The sequence below is a fragment of the Balearica regulorum genome, chromosome 16, assembly GCF_011004875.1.
Source record: "Balearica regulorum gibbericeps isolate bBalReg1 chromosome 16, bBalReg1.pri, whole genome shotgun sequence".
In the NCBI taxonomy this organism is placed as follows: domain Eukaryota; kingdom Metazoa; phylum Chordata; class Aves; order Gruiformes; family Gruidae; genus Balearica; species Balearica regulorum.
Genome location: NC_046199.1, coordinates 6,989,989 through 7,009,495, shown reverse-complemented (window position 1 = coordinate 7,009,495; position 19,507 = coordinate 6,989,989). Strand labels below are relative to the sequence as shown.

Here is a 19,507-nt window from a genome sequence, read left to right as displayed (position 1 = left end):
CTAGCAATGCAGTTTGTGTGGCTAATCTGCCTGACCAGACTATCAAGAGTAATTGGTTTAGCATAATAATAAAACAGCTTATTTAATGGCAACACAGGAAATGAAACAAAATTATAGAGTAAAATGAGATGCATCGGAAATACATCATTAGATAATAACTTTTTTTTTTAAAATGGAGAAATTTTCTTTAGCTTATTCGCTTATCAAATGAATAATCAGAATCTTATATACACTGAAAACATGGGTCTTGTGCTATGGATTATTGATTATACATTAAACAATCAACAAATCCCCACATAAAACAGTGTAAACTTGCTTAAAACTCCATCTCCCAGACAACATCCTGCATTTTTAGAACCTACTCTGAATGATTACTGATTTTAGTGGACTTGAACAGGAGCAGGCAGGAGCACCACTCTTGTCCACATCACTATGCCACCATACAACCTCCACTCTATTCCACTTCCTGTGGCCAACTCAAAACCTCAGTAAGAAGAGAACATAAACTGTATCAGCTAAAGAAGGTTTCTTGTAACTCTGCTTTTAAAACCAAGACAATCTGTTCATTCTTATTACACACTTCAAAAACAGAGATACAGATTTATAACATAAGCTTTTCTGCACTGCCTAGAAGATGCCCTTCCTTTTATCTTTAAAAGAATATTTAGGAGATACAACACCTCTTACATACTCACTAGGAAGAAAGAAAGGTTAAAAGTAAGAGGACCTAATTTTGATTTCCCAAAGCAGACGCACAGTAATTTTTTTATATTTTGATGTGCACATGACTACTTGCAAAGGACTTCTGACAGATGAATTAACTTTAGATGAATTGGATTGTGACAACATACAGTTGCTCTGACAGTCTTATGATTTACATAAATTAAAATCTTAAAATAAATGTAAAACAAGCTTAATAGGATCATTTGTTACAATATTTCATCAGTAGGGAACATGCCTCAATGTCGGTGCTGACAGATTTTATGCAACTTCAGCAAAAGCTGTATGGTTGAAAGGAAGAAATCAGTGTCCAATTTGATTGTTACTCTACGTGACATTCATAATATTGAAAAAAGTTAATACAGTCAGCTTATTTCTCAAAAAACTGACAAAGCGATATCTAAATAACAACAAAAAATTCCCAACCAGCAACAGCAACAAAAAAAAAATCCAGAAAATAAACCCCACCAAACATAACCCTAACATGCTGCAGTCTTTATCCTAGACCTCAAGCGTCAGCTTGCTGACTTATCTATTTCATGGCACTTAGGACCTGTGTTTCCAAGACTTTTGAAGATTCTTTGTGACAAACATGACTTTGCAATACTCATTACCCTTGGCTTAGATTTGGCTTTAATTAGGTGTCATTCAGCTGAGCACTTCTGTATGAAAATTCTACTGTGCATTTTGTGTTACTGACTTCATAACGAAATGCCTGGCTTGGCCTCAGATTTTGCTATGGCATATGGGCTTTGGAATTGGTTTAAGTATTTGGTTAGAGAAAAGTTGGTTCAAAGACATTAGACATTTTGGTTCTGAAAGCTACAATTTAGAGAGGATTGTCAAGCACTTGGGACTTCATAGTTGATGACCTATGTCTCATACCTTCCCTATAAAATACTATGCTTAACACATGGGAAAAATTCCTGAACATGGCAGGTTTTTCTAACCATGGAAGAAACCAACAAATTTTAATTTAAACAGTGTAAAAGGAGTTTAAAAAGTAATTGCAGAGATAAGCTCAGAATCATCTTAGTCTTGTAAATTTAAAAAGCCAAAAGTTGTTGCTTAAAATACACCAAGCAAGTACTCCTGTGAATTTATCATTTTCACCTGAGTTCATTCTACTTTCCTGACTCCTCATTCCCACTCAGCCAGAAAGAAGAAATATGACATTTAAAGAAAAAGAAACCATCTTCATCATCATCTGACTTAACAACCACTTTGCATTTCAGCTTTCACAGACTGTTAGCAAGCCAATGAAAAACAAAAGTCGTAAGAACTACTGCCTCAATTCAGTTTACTTCTAAAAGTATATACACTTGTTTTTTTGTTAATGAACTACTTGTTACACCAACCTGCTAATTTTCTTTATTTGTAAATTCAATGGAACTATCTTCATATCTGTAATTACACTGAAATTTCCAGGAGGAGTATTTTAAATAAATTAAAACTGACTTATTGTTGCAAACAGTTTTCTGAAACATCTTCCTAATAACAAGCGTAGAATTACTTTAATGTATTTGGTGTTACCGTAAGTATGTATCCAAATATTTAACATATAGTGATTTTCCTTTTAAAAAATCATGTTGTAAGGAGGAGATTCTTACATCAAATATATGTGTACATGGAATACAACAGTAACTATACATATACTTGCTTTGTATTTCTAAAATAATAATTTAAATAAAATAAACAATCTTTAAAGGAAAAAAATCAATCTTTGAAATTACCATAATGAGTGTCATGCAATAAAAATGTTTAAGAGTGCAATCAATTTATTCAAGTGGCAGTATTAGGAACATATTTTCTGATAATACTGAAACAAAAACCCCTTTAAAGTTCAAAATTGCCTGCTTTTTATGTGCATAGAATTGGATACTGGCACCTAAACCGCTGTCTGGATTCACTTTGAAAGCCTGGTAACTTTAGGTGCACACAAATTGCAATTTACAGGGACTCTAAGTTTACAGTTACGGTATATATCAAAGAAAACATTGTCTTGTGAGCAGTATACTGAGAAATACTCAAAAGGCCAAGCAAATCTCACCTAAACTGCTCAAAAAATTATACTTTATTAAACAAGGCATTAATTATTATACAAGTTTATTAAAAATATTAGCAAGTGTATTCTAGTTCCATGGCAAATATTTTCAGTAGATATTTATCGGCTTACATGAACTAATGTAATATTCCTACAATCCATTTGACAGGGAGAAAGTTACAGCAAGTAAAAAAGTGAGTTCATGAAGCTTATCCAACTTTGAGATGCCAGCCTCAGATCTATGAGGGTTACTTACAAAAATACCATTAATCTTTTTATAATATACGCAAATTAATATTGAAATCATATCCAGATAAATTGTTCACATAAGGAGCAAATTAATACTTCCATAGACTTAAAACCCTTGAGTCAAACTAAAATAAATTATTATCTACAAGAAAGAAAAAAGCCTTTAGGATATGTTTGGCGAACATTCATTGCAATATTGTTTGAGCACCTCTCAACATCTTCTAGGTAGACTCAGAAGTTTAAGATGTATCAGTTATAAATTAAAGGAAAAAAACAGTTGAGGAAAAAAATCTGGCACACATGATTGCAAGCATGAAATATTGGCTCTTTAGAAATATTTGGAAGCTTTGTCTTTTATTTCACAACGCCTAAGATTATACTACAAATTAGCTACTTTTCGCCCACCCCCCACTCCTGCCCCATACAAGACAGTCCAATCCACTGCAAAAATCCAACAGGTGGTCTAACATTTTTCCCAAGGCACAAAATTTGCATCTTTACTAAACATTAGTCTCACCTTTATACTGAAGGAAGATTAGTGATGTCCTGTCAGAATTTTCCCTCTCTCTAAATCTGTAATTTTTAGAGAGAGATAAGGTATAGAACATTTTTGCTTTTTTACCAGGCTACCTTACTCCATGTAAGATGAATAAAGAAAAAAATTTGAGGGAGGGAAGAGGTGGGGAACAGACAGACATGGTAAGATCTTTTTGGTACAGAAATTTGATTTTATAAAAACAAATGAACAGACAGATAACTTAGATTTAGACAGCCTTCTGAAGTATCTGTAATGCAAATATTACAGAAATGTAATAACTTCTGATCACAGAACCAGAAGTTCAAACTGATTCATCTATTTTCATTACTAAAGCTAAGTGAAATTTGGAGATGACTACTGTGTTAAGGTAGATCAAAGGCAATCTTGTCATAAATGTAGGGTTATTAACAAAAATATTTTAAAAATATAACCTGATAGTCCATTGAAATAATAAGACATCCAAATAATAGCTCTGCAGTGTCAATTTTTTAAGTCACAGTCCTCTGTCAAATGTTGTCTTCTGATACTAGTTTGTATCTCATACTGGTTTTGATTTTCTTATTCTTGGAGATGCTCCACCTTCTGATTTTGCTGCTCCATTGACAAAGTTAGCTGTAATTTTAATTTAAAGTACAGTAAACAAACACACGATTTTGCTTCACATGAAAAAAAAATAGAAACTAGAGCAGGAAAATTTTAAAAAATATCAAAAAGCTTAAGTATTTGCTTCAGTTGAAATTAGGTATGTAGAATGTTTAAGAACCTTGACTGTACAAAGTTGATATGAACAGGAATTAGACAAAAGTTGCTTCTAAATCGAGTCTCCTATCTCTCTGATGAATGACAGATGGTTCATGAGGCGTGTTAAAAATAGGGCAAATACAACGTGGTCCTACCAACATAATTTCTTTCGGGTTCCACAGGAACCTTAGTGACTTCCTGAGGCCTAACTTGTATTTAGACCATTGTTCTATTAGCCACAGAGAGACTGAGCCCCCAGGAATTAAATCTCAATCCATACTTTTGCAGAAATTACTTCTACAAATTCTCTGTATTTCATATCCTTTTTGTGTTCATTTTAAACATGCTACCACATGAAAATTGTCTATTCTTATGTTATGAGAAGTAGCAAGCAACAAATTGTTATTTACCTACTCAAAATCACTTAAGGTTTTAGAACTTTATAGTGTTCCTATCAGACATTTTTTGAGCTAGGTGGTAGTTAGCCTCTCCTCTTACTGTCATCTTTTTCTGTATCTTTCTGGTAATCTTTACAGACAGGGTCATCAACATGGCATACAATTTTGGGGATGTAGATACACAGATTTATACAATGGATGGTACATTCTAGCTGAGGGGGGTTTGAGTGGGGTTTTTTTATTGTAACAAGGAATTTACCTGATGTCTGCAAGAAAAACAACACAAAAAAACCCCACCAAACCAAAAACCAAGAAACAAACCACACATTGATTTAAAATCTTTCCTGAGACAAATGCTAGTTTGAAGTCCATTGCTGTGTATGTACAAACTATGTTTCCTTTTCCCTCCCTCCATAATGTGTGTTACTTTGAGTAGCTTAGAAATTTCAGAATTGCATTGCAAATTAGGAATTTGCCTTTTTTTTTTTTTTTTTTTTTTACTTATTCCATGTTTGCAAGATCTTTCTACAACTCTCTGCTGTAAGAAATTCAGAATAATTTTGTTTGTAGACTTTGTTACCTCAACAGTTTATTTATGCATATGTCAGCACAGAAACTTGTTGGGTCCTGTTGGTAAGCTCTCTTCAGTGTGCCAATTGACCATTCTTATATTTTGAATAATTACTAATTAACTAAGTATTAACCAATGTCTCTTCTTCTGTGACATCTTACTTTAACCAGGATCTTAGTTTAGTTCTCTATTATTTCTTAAATCATTTTTACTGATTCCTTAGGATTTTTTTTCCTATTATACAGCATTCTTAGCATTACATTAGTAAGGCATGTGCTATCCTAGACTGCCTGCCATTTCATGCTTACTAGCTTTGTCTGTCAATAGCTTAAGAAGCTCAGGCCACAGCCCAAAGAGAAGCTGCAACAGGACAGATGGAACAAAGCAGCGTACGAAGGATTTATGGTACGCTTAACTTCTAGTCCTTCTTTTGCCAATTAAATCTGAACTTGATTATTTTGGCTATGTAAGTCTTCACACCTAACAACCTCAAATATATATTCTTTTCCTATATTGTGGAGATCCTATGCAAATCATGCTTAACCACTATACAGACACATTAACTGCAAACAAGTTTGAATTCTCATCTTAAAAGCTGGGGGACAAGAGGAGTCTATTTACCTTCAGGTAGGCTAAAGAAATGACTTGCAGCTAATGCCCACAACTAAACTAGTGGCTTCAGCTGAACCCAAGCTTTCCTTCTACAAGTGTGAATACTTCTGCAATCAGAAATAAGATAAACTGATAAACAATGCACAACATCTTTCCACACATGCAGTCAGAGAGCTATAATGCCTGTGCGACTCTGTTGTGCTCAATTGAAGCAAACATGAAGTCAAACTGCAGTATCGCTTCTGCTATTCCAAACTGTAATCGTCTCAGGAACTTCAGAATTACACTAATTTCATAAAACAACATAGAAAAGCAATGAAGTTATTCATCTGGAAAGGAGAGAAGGCTCTGCGAGACTGGAGACAGAAAAAGAGTATCTGCAGCTACATTCAGAGAGGAAAGGCTGCTCTGGAATGATAAATAAAAGCAATGTTATGAGCACCATTATGGTCTAGAATCTTCCTATTGGTTTCAGCTAATGCTGACTCAGCTAGTAATCTCTGAATGTGAAGAGCTTCAACCCCTCTTAATAGAAACTAATACATAAAGAACAACTTCAGTAAGAGAGTCAGCCTGTGGTAAAATTCCCAAGAAAATGCATTTTTCAAAGCTCTGCCCAAACTTCAGAAATGATTCCTAATCTTTTATACATAACTCTATCCAGTGTTTTAAATATATGTAACAAGAATATGAAATTTCACCCTACCAAATCTTTGTAACTCCCATTTAACTCTTTTAACTGATATAACATTAGAATTTGGAAGTTAGACAACATCATTTAATTAAAAGCTTTTCTGCATTAGTTGTCCTTTGCCAGCTACTATGTGTTCCTTTGGAGCTCTTTTTCAGTAGGTTTGATGTTCTTTGCATGATGTATCTTTACATAGAAGAACAAACAAATTTAATTTTAATGGTCTGAAACATAATAAAAGCAGAATTTATGAAATATAGTAGGAATTTCAGATGATTTTTTTTTCTGATGTTAAATTAAAAAAAAATTTAGCAGCATTGTAAAAGGCTGATTTAAAATGGAAAGAAAACCCTGGAAGCATTAAACCCAGTGTCATGAAATATTCCTTGCTTTTAGATTAACATAGAGTTCAGTGAATAATCCTGAAGATTACCCAGGGCTAACACTTAATACAGTTAGCATTCTGTGTGCTGTCCTGTTAGCAATATAGAAGTAGAAAAGAATGGCCTAATATTTAAATAAACTATAATATTCTAAATTCTCTGCATGTCAAAAGACAGATGTTTTTGCTCTTTTACAGGAAGGAAAGATATAATATGATACATCTGGTATAAAAACATTTGGCCTAGAAACAATTTAAAAAAAAAAAAAATTACTCCACTGACCTCTGTTTGGTTCCTTTTTTGTTCGTTTGTTCTTTTTAGTTATTTTTTTCTTTGAAATACAGTTCTTAACATGCTCTCTCCATTTCTTCAGCTGAAAATTTGTAAATTTCCACATCATCCAGGCCTGTGTTAGACAGACAGCACACAGGCAGCCAATCCTAGTAAGATTTGAGATTTTGGAAACAGTTAGATAAAAGTTTTAGTTAACCACTAATAGACTGCAAATCTGTACCTATTTTATTTTTTCCTCCAAAAGTCTACTATCGAAACAATTAAAATCTACATACCATGGGAAACCAGATGTAACAGAAGGCTGTACCCAAGACAAGGTGTGTCACACAAGCGAATGGAAATTGTATGTAAGTACATTGCTAGAAGCAATCAGGTTTTTCAAGGAGTTATGACCATAGCTTTCAGTGGCTGATAGGAAATTGTGTCATTGAGGGCCCTTTTGCTGAGCAATCAATGAATGAGAAATCGTGTAGATTCAGAATCCCTCCCACACACTTGATTACAGGCATTAAGCTATAAGGGTGAATTTTAAAGTGATGACCTTACGCTGAAAAAGTAATAAAATTTTAAAATTAACAACCAAGAATAAAAGATATTTAAAAAATACTTTAGGAAGGCACCAAACAAATAATTAGTCAAAAAAAAAAAAAAAAAGAGTATTAATATTGCCAAATGATACTTTTTGTCTGTTATAAAACAACACAAAAAACCCAAACAAAAAGCAAACAACAAATTTTAATGAGATGATTATCCCACCCTTTTTGGATAATTGTCAACAAGTAATTAAAAAAAGGTTTCTTTTTTCTTTCTGTTTCCCATAAATTCTGTTCTACTACTTTTGTGAAAAGAAGATAGAAAAAAGAATAAAATTTCCCTTCCCTTAAAACTCAAGAGGAAAACATCACCTGGGGAAATTCTTCAAAACACATTATCATCCTGGATTGTTTTATTAAAAGATATTCTGAAATGCCACATTATACAAACATGAATGTCTACTAGCCTTGTTATACCTCACAGGGAGTACACTGAAGTTTCCATCTGCTGTGGAAAAACCTTGACTCTCTACTCTTGTCAGACCAAATCCAAATGTGAGGAGAGATACAGTTAGGGTCAAAAGATGCACCATTACAAAAAGTAAAGCCCAAATGGTAAATCTGAAAACAAAATAATGAAATTAAATGTGCTTTCTCCTTTTAGTCCATTTCATTTCAATGAAGTCAAGCATAAAAAGAACTTTTCATTAAAAATATCTCAGCAACAATAGGGAAATGTCCATGGAGGAGATCAATAATTACAGAAAAACTTGGTCATCTGCAAACATTCAGTCCTGCCTCATTACGTGATCTTTTGACTAGAAAGCATAATGAAGTACAAAGATGCATCTCAAGTTGGCATTCATGCTGTAAGCCATTTACAAGTAACGGTGATGCTATAACACCAGAAAGGTGACCCTAAACATATAATATACATCTATTAAACAGTTGGAAGATCAAGATATATATGTAATTTTTAGCAGAACATTATACATACATATAATTATACATACTCAAGACATGTATAATTGAAGGCATCTTACCAACTACATGCTTAGAGACATTACCTTCTCTGTTGTATAGTTACTTTCCTTTCTCACCAAAAGGAGAGAGACCTACAAGAACTTACAGGGAATGGTACTTTTATTACTGCTTTGATTAACTGTTTTTAAAAACAACTGTCCCTGCATATAAACATTTATGAACATCTGTGCAAGCAGGCAACTTACAGAATCAGAAGCCAATACATAGATATTTGAGATGGGACTTTAGCAAAAGCTTCAGCAAAATCTGATGATGATGATGATGAAAGGGTGTATTTGCTTCCTTCACTCTATGTAATGACAATGACTTGCTTGTGAATTCAAAGCAGGTAATAGCGGACATTGAATAAGTCATGTTTGCTACCTCAGTACTTTTACATACATGCAAATTCATTTATATGCAATTAGTACGCAAAATTGTGAATTTTAATTAATAGATACAAGATTTACCCTTTTTGCTTGTTTTCATCACTGAAGCAGAAAAGACGTGAGGCATGAAAAATGAGTTCCACTAAATAGTGAGGTACCATCAGAATTAGCCCCAAATGCTGCAAGCTATAAAACATAAAAGGTAGAAATTTTAATGAAATTGTGAACAAAATAGATCTATCTATTCAAAGTAGACATGCAAATACTTTAATATATATGCAACAGAGATATGAGCAATATAAAGGCAAATATAATGTAGCTGCCTTGGAATATCTTCCTAAAATTAGAAAATTATAATAAATGCTGTTTAACAGTTTAACCATATTGTCCAAAGAAAAATCATATCAATCATTAGGTTTGATTATTTTTCATACTACTGTATACATTTCTGGAAAGACTATCTGAATCAAAAACTACAGGCCACCTAGACTAAATTAGATAGGAAATGCAAGCAAATAAAATATATAAATAGCATACAACTAACTGAATATACAAATATGAATATGTAGATGTTTATATAGTTAATATAAACAAAAAAAAAATTGGAAAGAAGAGATATTTAATTAACTGTATTGACAACTCTTCATACCTTTCGTATCTTTTGGAAGTATAGCTCTGGCAGTGCATGAAGCCAATAGGCTATCTGGCAAATATAGAAGAATTTTATCTGAAAACTAAACAACAATTCAGGTTAAGAAAACACAAGGTAAGTTTTCAAGCTTTCAACATGAGATACAAGATTTTATTTCATTATCTAAATTAATTCATTCTGACTCATTATAGTTTATGATTTGTAAATCAAATGAACCACAAATACAGAACAACTCTGTGGTGATAGTTTTTTGAATTAGCACCCATAATCTTCTCAATAGCAAGTTCTGTACCATCTTTTGAGACAGTAGGAAAGAAAAAACACCAAAAACCCTAACACAGAAACAGTTTATCCTGTGAGCAGTGGAATTAACTCCCTTCCTAAAAAAATGTGTATTACCCCCCCCCCTTCCTTCTATCACACTTGCTGGGGAAAAATGGAGAAAAATGGGGAAAGGGACGAGGGACAGACAAACAACACAATTTTGTAAGTCATCTTAATTTTAAAAAAAAATAAAAATCAAGCTATAAATCTCTGCTAATTTGAAAATTTAGTCTCCGTCAAACGTGCCTCTTTAGTGCGAAACAGTTCAGCAGTCCTATTATATATGCCATCTTGCAAACACTTTCACTTTAACCCAGCTACCATAGTTAAGTTAAAGAAAGTTAAGAACACATGTATCTCTTGGATAATGTTCAATTCATCAAAAATTGCCTTTGGATAAAACAGCCGGCAGTTTTCAAACAGAAGAAAGTATTTTCCTCTAGCTGTCATTCTTATAAGGTACCAGTGTCACTACCCTATTAATGGTTCCCTAAAATTTGGCATGGTTAAATATTCAGTGATTAGAAGTACCAGGTTTTTTTCAAATTGAAGATAGAACACTTACAGCATACAAGGATGGGGATAATCTTTCCAGAGAAAGGTTGGGTTCTTCATTAATTGTTCCTAAAGAAAAAGGCCATTGATTTAAGGATCTTCTTTATACTTAAAGCCTATTTTTAAATAAAAACAGCAAATAGAGTGACTTACTTTCTGCATTCAAAATACATGCTCCCCATATAAATGAAAAGAAGTAGAAAAATGATAGCTGTCCTGATTCATTGAATTTGCTGTGCTTTGTTTTTGACAAATGCAGACGTTTATTAATTTTCTAGAAACAAAAAGCAGATCAATAAATGTAATTTCTACAACAAGAAAGCTATTTGGGAGTTAGTATTCACTCCTGAATTTTTTTTCTCCCCAAATCTCCCATTCCTCAATGAAAATACATAGCTCCCACTATTTAAGACCTTGATCAGCACTTTGTATACAATGAGCTTCAACAAGACTTGCCATTATGGTAAAGTTCACATGGAAAAATATTCGGACAATTTTTCCCCAACCCATAATCAGTCATATTGCTAAATTTTTCAAGTCTCTTTGCACACTTAAAAACCTTTTGAGCTTCTGTGGCTCAGATCACCTATTTGTGAAGACATTCTAAGACCATTCAATAAGAGATGGTCTTCACAGTGGCTTTAACAGTCATTTTACTTTGCAACTGAGTTGGTGTAAAAGAGCACACAATGAAGTTTGAGCTCCCTCTTTCAGGTGAGGCTCAACTGACAAACAGAAATCCACCACTGCAGTAATTTTAATTTTTGATCTTCTGAATATATCTTCTGAATCTAATGCTATAGATCTAATTCACAGATATTTTGAGTAGGACATGAACATTTAATGTCTGTTTTTACAGAAAAATATGCCATATTATTGAAATAAAGATTCAGTGGTTTATACCATTAATAAATTGAGGAAATAACAATATAAAAATATCATAGAATCATTTAAGTTGGAAAAGACCCTTAAGATCATCAAGTCCAACTGTTAACCTATCACTGCAAAGTCCACCACTAAACCAAGGTCTATTTGCAATTTGTTAAAGAACAAAAGGATTGATCATAACAGAGCTTTTAAATGCTAAGCCATTCCTTGTAGCATGGCTTACCCTTACCTTGAAGAAAAACTCTTAGCAAGTGATGGCTAAAAATAACACGTTTATAAAAGGAAATTGTATCCCAGTAATAAACTTACATCTAATATGTACTCCTGGATTACTGCATGCAGATTAATAGCTACGAGCATGTAGAAGAAGATTGTGGCAATGTCTTTTGGACCATAGTCATAAAAATGAAATTGCTCACTGTTGTCATCTAAAAAAAAAAAAAAAATGTGTATTTTTACGTTCTTATGAAGGAGTACTCTGTGCAACTGAAAAAGGGCAGCAGTAACTATTGATTTTGGATGTTTTGTTAAATTGCTACAGAATATTAGTTATAAGTTTTATTTTTTTGAAAATCAATTTTTATGCCCGATTAGATAACTTAAAACTTCTTCTCCTTCAATACAATGATATAGTTATAAGCCTAGAACGAAGTATTGAGAGCAGTATATGCTGAGCTGAGGCTTCAATCAATTTTTTTCCATCTAGGCCATCAAAAAAGAAAGAGGGAGGGGAAGAAGAAAACAAATAAACCCACCAACACTATCCTCTATACTCTGGTAGAGACCAAATGAGATTCCATCTTAAGAAGCATGACTATATGTAGGGAAAAAAACCTATATAGTGAGGCTAGTACCCCTAGTAGTTCAACACATTGGTAAGTAACATTTTCCCCAGAATTAGTAATATGTTCCTATAAATCAAAATTGCAAAACAAAAAGAACATTCACATTGTTACAAAAATACTTCAAATGTTTGTATTTATCATGTTTAAGTGTGGGAGAATTTACAAATGAAATTCAATTTAAAAAAAAAAAACCAAGTATCAGGAGCAGTAGACCTAAGGAAGCCTTATTTTATAGGGACATCTCTTCTTTAGCTCACAAACACCCATTACAACAACCTCACTTTTCTTTATGCATCTGATACACTACAATGGAAAAGAAAGAACTTGTACTACAACTAATCAAGAGCCATGCTCATCTTGATTTACAGGCTAGCATGTCTAACATTTACATTTCTCTGCTTTCACTTAAGAGAGGGCATTAATTTGGATGTCTCTTATCTATACAGCCGCCACTTTTCATAAACATCAAGGAATTTTGTTATCTTTAAGATTTCTATCCTTTTTCAAACTCTGTGTTATCCAAACGCAAAACAGCAGAAATACAGACATCAAACAACTTCCCCCCACACCCACTAAAGGAAACTAGGCTAGAAGGTGTCAAGGAAGCAATTATTGCCCCCGTTACATGAATGGTAAGTTAAGGTCCTAATGCACAGGACATCCATGTAACTCAAAGTGTCAGATGTCCTATTTCTGTGTTTGAAAGCAGCTTGTGATATAATCAATGAACAAGTAACTGCATAGCAAATGCTATTTCTGCCTGGTCCCTAGCACTGTTTTTAAAAATGGACATTCACTAGTAATATATTCAGGTTGTTTTCAGAGGGCCAGAGTTGAGACCTCAAAATTGCTTGTGCAGAACTTATCCACACCTCCTATTAAAACTAGAGGAAGCTATACTGTGTTCATTTCATTGTATGTATATGTACACATACATACACACACAGGCACGCAACAAATGCTATGAAGAAGTCACATCAAAGGCATCTTGGTAACTGACACATGGATTTTACTTTGTCTCCGCTACAAGTGATTTCTACTTGATGCTGCTCAAATATCAGTAAAACAGAAGTCCACTGACTGTGTACACATCAAGTGTTCAACATTAAATATATCAGGAAACATCTGCAAAAAGTTATATACATTACCACAAGCAAAGCTGATCAATGTATTATTTTGAACATATTAAATGCAGTCAGAGTGCTACATTGTTTGGAACAGTCACAAGACAGAGGTCTCAAGTTTGGAAGTCAAGATTAGAAAAAAACTCATAGTTTTTGCTAATTTCTCTGGACCTTAGTTCCCCATCTGGAATAATTCTATCACAATATGTGTTTTTTCCAAGACACTGTGCAGATTAATTCCTGCAAAGAATTGAAAGTTATGAATACTATTAAGAAAAATTAAGTTACCAAATAAAGAAATTCCACTAGCTGCTTACCACTCTTGTACATAGTATGACAGGTATAGAAGATTAAAAAAAGGAAATTTTTTTTTTTGAAAAAAGAAAAAAAGAGAATCAGTACTTTCTCCCTTTGCTATTTAAAAGCATGACTGAATCAGCAACATCAGTAACTTCAGAATAATAATGTGATATTTTTGAAATACAAACCACAAATCCATTACTAATGACATAAGAAATCATGAATAAGCAACAGATATATAGAAGATTACCAAAATATTCTGTCACTTGATAAGTCCTGTTGATTGTATCAAAAGAATCTGAAAAGAATGCATGCTTTTCACATTAAAATGCAAGTTAGTAGCAGTGTTAACTAAAGGAAAAATAACCCAGTATTATTCACAAGCAACAGAGAAAACACTAGAATGTTTCAGTGAATATAGTATTAGTAAATCCAAAAGCTGACAGACAAATATGAGCATTCTACTATATTATAAAAGTGAATTGAAATCTTGAAGGAAAAAAAGAGTAATTTTTAATAGCTGAGCTATTTCTTGCACTACAAGAAAATGGGGGAAAAAATTGATTTAATCTCACTAGTGGTATAGGTGACATTGTACTGCACAGCAATAAAGATAATGGCATACTTGGCTGAGTCCTGAAATTCAAAGAGAATAAAGGAAAAAATATCAGATTTTTCAAACAAGCTAGACTATAAACACCCAAACTTAAAAGATTATACTGTCAACAAATGTTGTCCCACACATAATTTAAATCAAAGAGGTCCCAAAAGTGTTACTCATCTCCCACAAATGTGGGGGCTCACCTTGTTGCAAATCCTTTAACATTTGCTGCATAGGGTTAGGACTTGAATTATGTCATTTTCGCTAAGGATCAAATTACTCAGTGTTTTACTAAATAACATTGTAAAGTGTTTAGAAGTGTAAATGGCTTTCTTTTATTTCAAAAGTTAAAAGACTCTAAATTAAATCAGATGGAAAGTTTCACCTAACTGCAAGATATTAAAAAAAGTGATGTTCTGGCTAAGTGTCCATATAAATAGAGTATTCAAAACATCATAGTAGAATTCTAAGATTCATCAATTTCTTGTATAATAAATCAGGCATCTTCTAAAAATTACAGTACAATCAAAGTAACCAATGGTATATTTTTATGTTACTTTTTCTCCAGTGGCAAAATTAATTTTTAAAAACAAACAGACAAAACCCCAACACTTTCAGCCATCCCTACCTCTTCAAAATGTCTTCCCACTCCCATGCTTTGGTATATTTATCTCTTAGGTGTAACAATAGAACTGTTTATAACCTGGATTACTGTATGACCCTATAACCGAGTAGTGACAAGAGGTAAATACATTTGCTTAGTTTAGTTGAAAACATTTAATTACTTGGTTTGCACAACTTCAAAAACAAACAGTTGTGGTGATGTAACTGAAAGAGTGGTAAGCTATAATACAGGGATATGAGGGGGAAAAAACCACACCAAGCTGGTTCCTTTGCTAAAAAAAAAAAAAAAAAAAAAGAAAGCAGCAATATGGAATTACATCCTACACTGCCAATAGCAAATACATTTATTATGTTTGCAAGCACTCAGTTATCTAGTTTGTACAACAGGCATCATTAGAAAACTGATGTAAAAAAACACCTAACAACCAACATTCTTGTATCTTTTATGGTTTCTCTTAAACTGATCTTCATAGATACAACTTAAAACAAAGACACATAAACTTAAAGAAAGCTATTTTCCTCAGATGTTACACCATATAATTTCTGAAAGTGTAACTAAGAACACTCAGGAGCATATAAAAAAAAGCATTAATTTATCTAGCTACAAATAAGCAAGAGACACAACAATGCAAAAGATCTTCTGTAGCAAGAAAAGGGAGGAGAAGGAAAACTGCCTCAGTACACTCAGAATGCACCTGTGAAATTAAACAGCAGACAAGTCATAAAGCTTAAGAGTGCTTTTAAGAGGAATTCTCCTTAAGAAAAATAAAAGTACCAATCTTTCTGCATGCAAAATTGACTTTCAGACACTGCAGTTCAAGGAACAATTTAACCTTTTGTTAGCACTACCATCAAAAGGAGCGATCCTGCTTTTCTCTTTACTGCCAGTTGCTTCTTGTCTCTGTCCCACACTTGTGTCATCAAAAGTAGTGGCGTGGTGAATTGGAGAGAAAAATTACACAAATTACACTGACCCAGCAAAACAGAAGGGAGGAGAAAACCCTATTAATCTTAACACAGATGAATTTCCTAATATGCTGCACTGCTCAGCTACAGAAGCTCTTTTGTGTGCTTGATGAGGTGAATAAGCAGCCAGAGCAACAATATCAACTTAAAATGTCCATGGAATAAGGACATGAAAAATTAATTGCCAATTGCTCCTGGAAAGACAGGGAAAATATAGTTACATAGGTATTGATGTCATCAGCACCTAACTAAAACATGCTTGCTTTCAGTAAGTCATCACTCAGGACCCACAGCAACAGTCTCCCTTGTAGAAGGGCATTCAGACAGCACTACGTACCTTCAAGCAGATCCCTTTATTAAGGAGCTTTTCTGAGAATAAGCTTTTTTTTATGCTCTTGGTGGTAAAAATCTTTGCTAGAGCCCAGCAAGTTAGCTTTTCTTTTTGCTGTGAGGGACACAATACTACAAGTGTTTCGGTCTGCTGGAAGTATAGGAGCCCCGTTAAGTGGTATTCTGTGGTAAGATAGCCAGATGCAAAGATGATGTAAATTGTTCTAGGAGGAAAGAAATAGTATGAAACTTTCCGAGATGATACTAGAAGATTAAAAAGAACCATAAATACTAAAAGAAAGGTTTCTTTAGAAGATAAGGCCCACTCTGTTGTCAGGAAAAGGAGTAGGATTGAGCATATAAGACTAAATATTCTCAAAGAAGGAAGAAGAAAGAAAATAAGTTAACACTTTAAAATTTAACTGCCACTTTTCAGTATGTTATAGTCAGAGTGACTCTCCCTACGCACATCTATAGACTTCATAATAATCAGCAAAGTTAAAAGTATGGGAAAGTACAATTAAGATGGATAAACAACCTTATCCTAGATTTGGAAATCTGTGATTGATGGATGCATCTGAAATCACAGTAAGCATAAAATGTTCTGAAAAGCACTGGTTAAAAAAAAAAAAAAAAAAAAAAGAGCCCTTAGTGCTTCAAACTTAAAACCTGAAAATAATTTCACTTTAATCTTTAATACAGAGAGAAAATCATAACAGCTGTGTAGGCAAGTTCAGTAACACTTATGAAGCACTCAGTGTAGAATCATGATAAATGTCATCAAGATTTACTGGAAAAACATCAGTAGTTTTGTTTGGCAGACTGGATTACCTATTATAAAGATGGTAGAAGACCTAGACAGTGAACAACAGAAATATAGATTTCATTCAAATAACTCCAGTATGCTTTTCTGCAGTGAATGAGGCAGGGGTGTAATACAGAGGTCTAACCTGTTACATAGCACCACTGTTCCTCTGCGTACTAAATGAAAGGTGTCTCCATCAAAAAAAGTAATTTTTTGCATCAAAAATGAGATGCAGATGTTTAAATTATACACTAAGAAGTATAATAGTATATATTCAAACAAGTACAATAAAAGCATATCACAAGCTACACAAGAGTCTAATCTGCCTTTGAACTTTTAGAATTATGCTGACTAGAAATGAGATCATCTTCATCAAAATAATAACACTCACCCTGGGGGAGCTGCACAGTCCATTCCAATACCTGCAGAGTTACAGAAATACAACTTCCATGGTGTATACAAAGCCTAAGTTAAGACAAATGGAATTCAGAGATGCAACTCCAGAAAACATACTTGTTTTTAACAGCAAAAAGATGCAAAGCAGTATCTTTTACAAAGTACCATATATAAAGTTACATAAAAAGTTCCATTGGGGATACCAAACTGGGTTTACTTTATCCCAAGTGCAGACATTTACTTTCTTTCTTAAAGCCTTTATCACCTGACTTGTCAAGCCCCTAGCTATTTTTATTTTATCCCAAGATTGAGTTCTGCATTTAATATATTAACTTTTATGAAATACTCCTCCATAGATGACACAACTTTACATTTGACCACCATTTGGAAGGAAATTATCTGACCATCACAACTGCTTTCTCTACTTTATTTCTGTCCAGTATCTTTAATGTTTTCAGAAGTGGATCAAGATATATATGTAAAGACAGAACACCTACATTCAAGTATTTTGTCTCAGAATTTAACAGTACTTTTATTTTTAAATTAACTGATTTTTAATCTTATCCAACTGATGAGAAATGTTGAAATATTTCAGTAAATTATTTGTCTATCCAGAATTTAAACTCCATTAACCAAGTCTTATCCCATACTCAACACCCACATAACATATTCATGTAGCAGCACACACACACACAAGGCTTTTGTCCCAAAAGTGGGAAGAAGATACCTAAGAGAGATGCCTAATTCATCACCCCAGAAACTAATAAGCAGCTTGCACATGGAAATAAACTTTACAACAACTTTCAAATACAAAGGCAAAGAGGAATTCAGAAATCAGGCTGAGACTGCCTAATCCCTCATTTTTCTTCAGATTATCCATCAGTAGGGAGTTGAGACAATGACAGCAATAGACTGAGCAGTCGTGCAAAAGGGTGACCAGCAGTTTCTACCTACCATCTGGTCAAGCATGCTCAAAAGAGCAGAGACTGTCTGAAACCCTCTTTGTAACAGTGTTCCTAACTACCTTTACCACGTGGACTTTTGAACTGCGGAGGCTGGAAGAAAAAAGAAAATAGACACAAAGAGACATAAACCGATTCTACTTTAAGCAAGGTGGCTTGAAGAGCTTTCTAACTCCGGAGACTGGAGCTGAGTAAAAGAGGGCTTACGGGAGGGTGCTAGGAATGAAGCATATGCAGAGATGAAGGAAAACCAGACGAGAAAAGAAAAGAGCAGAACCTGACCAAAGAGGGTAAGAGAGAAGAGAGAGCGAGAGCTGGCAAAGACAACTCAGTAGAGAAAGCATTGTGGAGTATATGAGCAGGGGCAGAACAGAGAGAAGTGAAACTTGCTGCACTCAGAAGACAGCCGAGAACGGAGAGGAGAGTACCCGAGCAGGGTGTCACGGAGTCAGGCCTCGGGACAGAGAAGAAACAGGGACATAGCCCTGCAGGGAAGGGAAAAGCCAGGCCGAGCCGGCCGGGGAAGGGCAGAGATGCTTGGCAGCGAGGCTGAAGCGAACGGGAGGGATGTCCTAAGGAAGCTCCAGAGCGGGAAGCCGAGGGCGCCGCGGCTGCCCCACAGGAGGACCAGGTGCTGCTCGACTCCACAACCACCGGCCTCCTCGCCCCCTTCACCTCACCCAGTACCTCAAACACGAGCCCCAGCAGGAGGCCCACACCAGGCAGGACGCGGTATCCGCATGGTTCTAAATGACGAACTCGTGGCTTAGCACCGCCGGGCTCTTGTTTTTCCTGCGGAGCCCCAAGGCGGTGACAGCTCCCAGGCCTGAGCAATCCCACCGAAAGAAATAACACCCCTCCCCACTCCTCAACAGCCTTCACCTCACGCACGGTAAACGCCGCCGGACCAAAGAGCCCACCCCCTTCCGAGTTCGAGCCAATCAAACTT

General features: G+C 34.5%; 1 pseudogene; it reads right to left on the bottom strand.

The window, feature by feature from the left end:
* Positions 1 to 1,985: 1,985 nt before the first annotated feature.
* LOC104638339 (translocating chain-associated membrane protein 1-like) lies at positions 1,986 to 19,385 on the bottom strand (annotated as a pseudogene).
* Between the last annotated feature and the right edge of the window lie 122 nt (positions 19,386 to 19,507).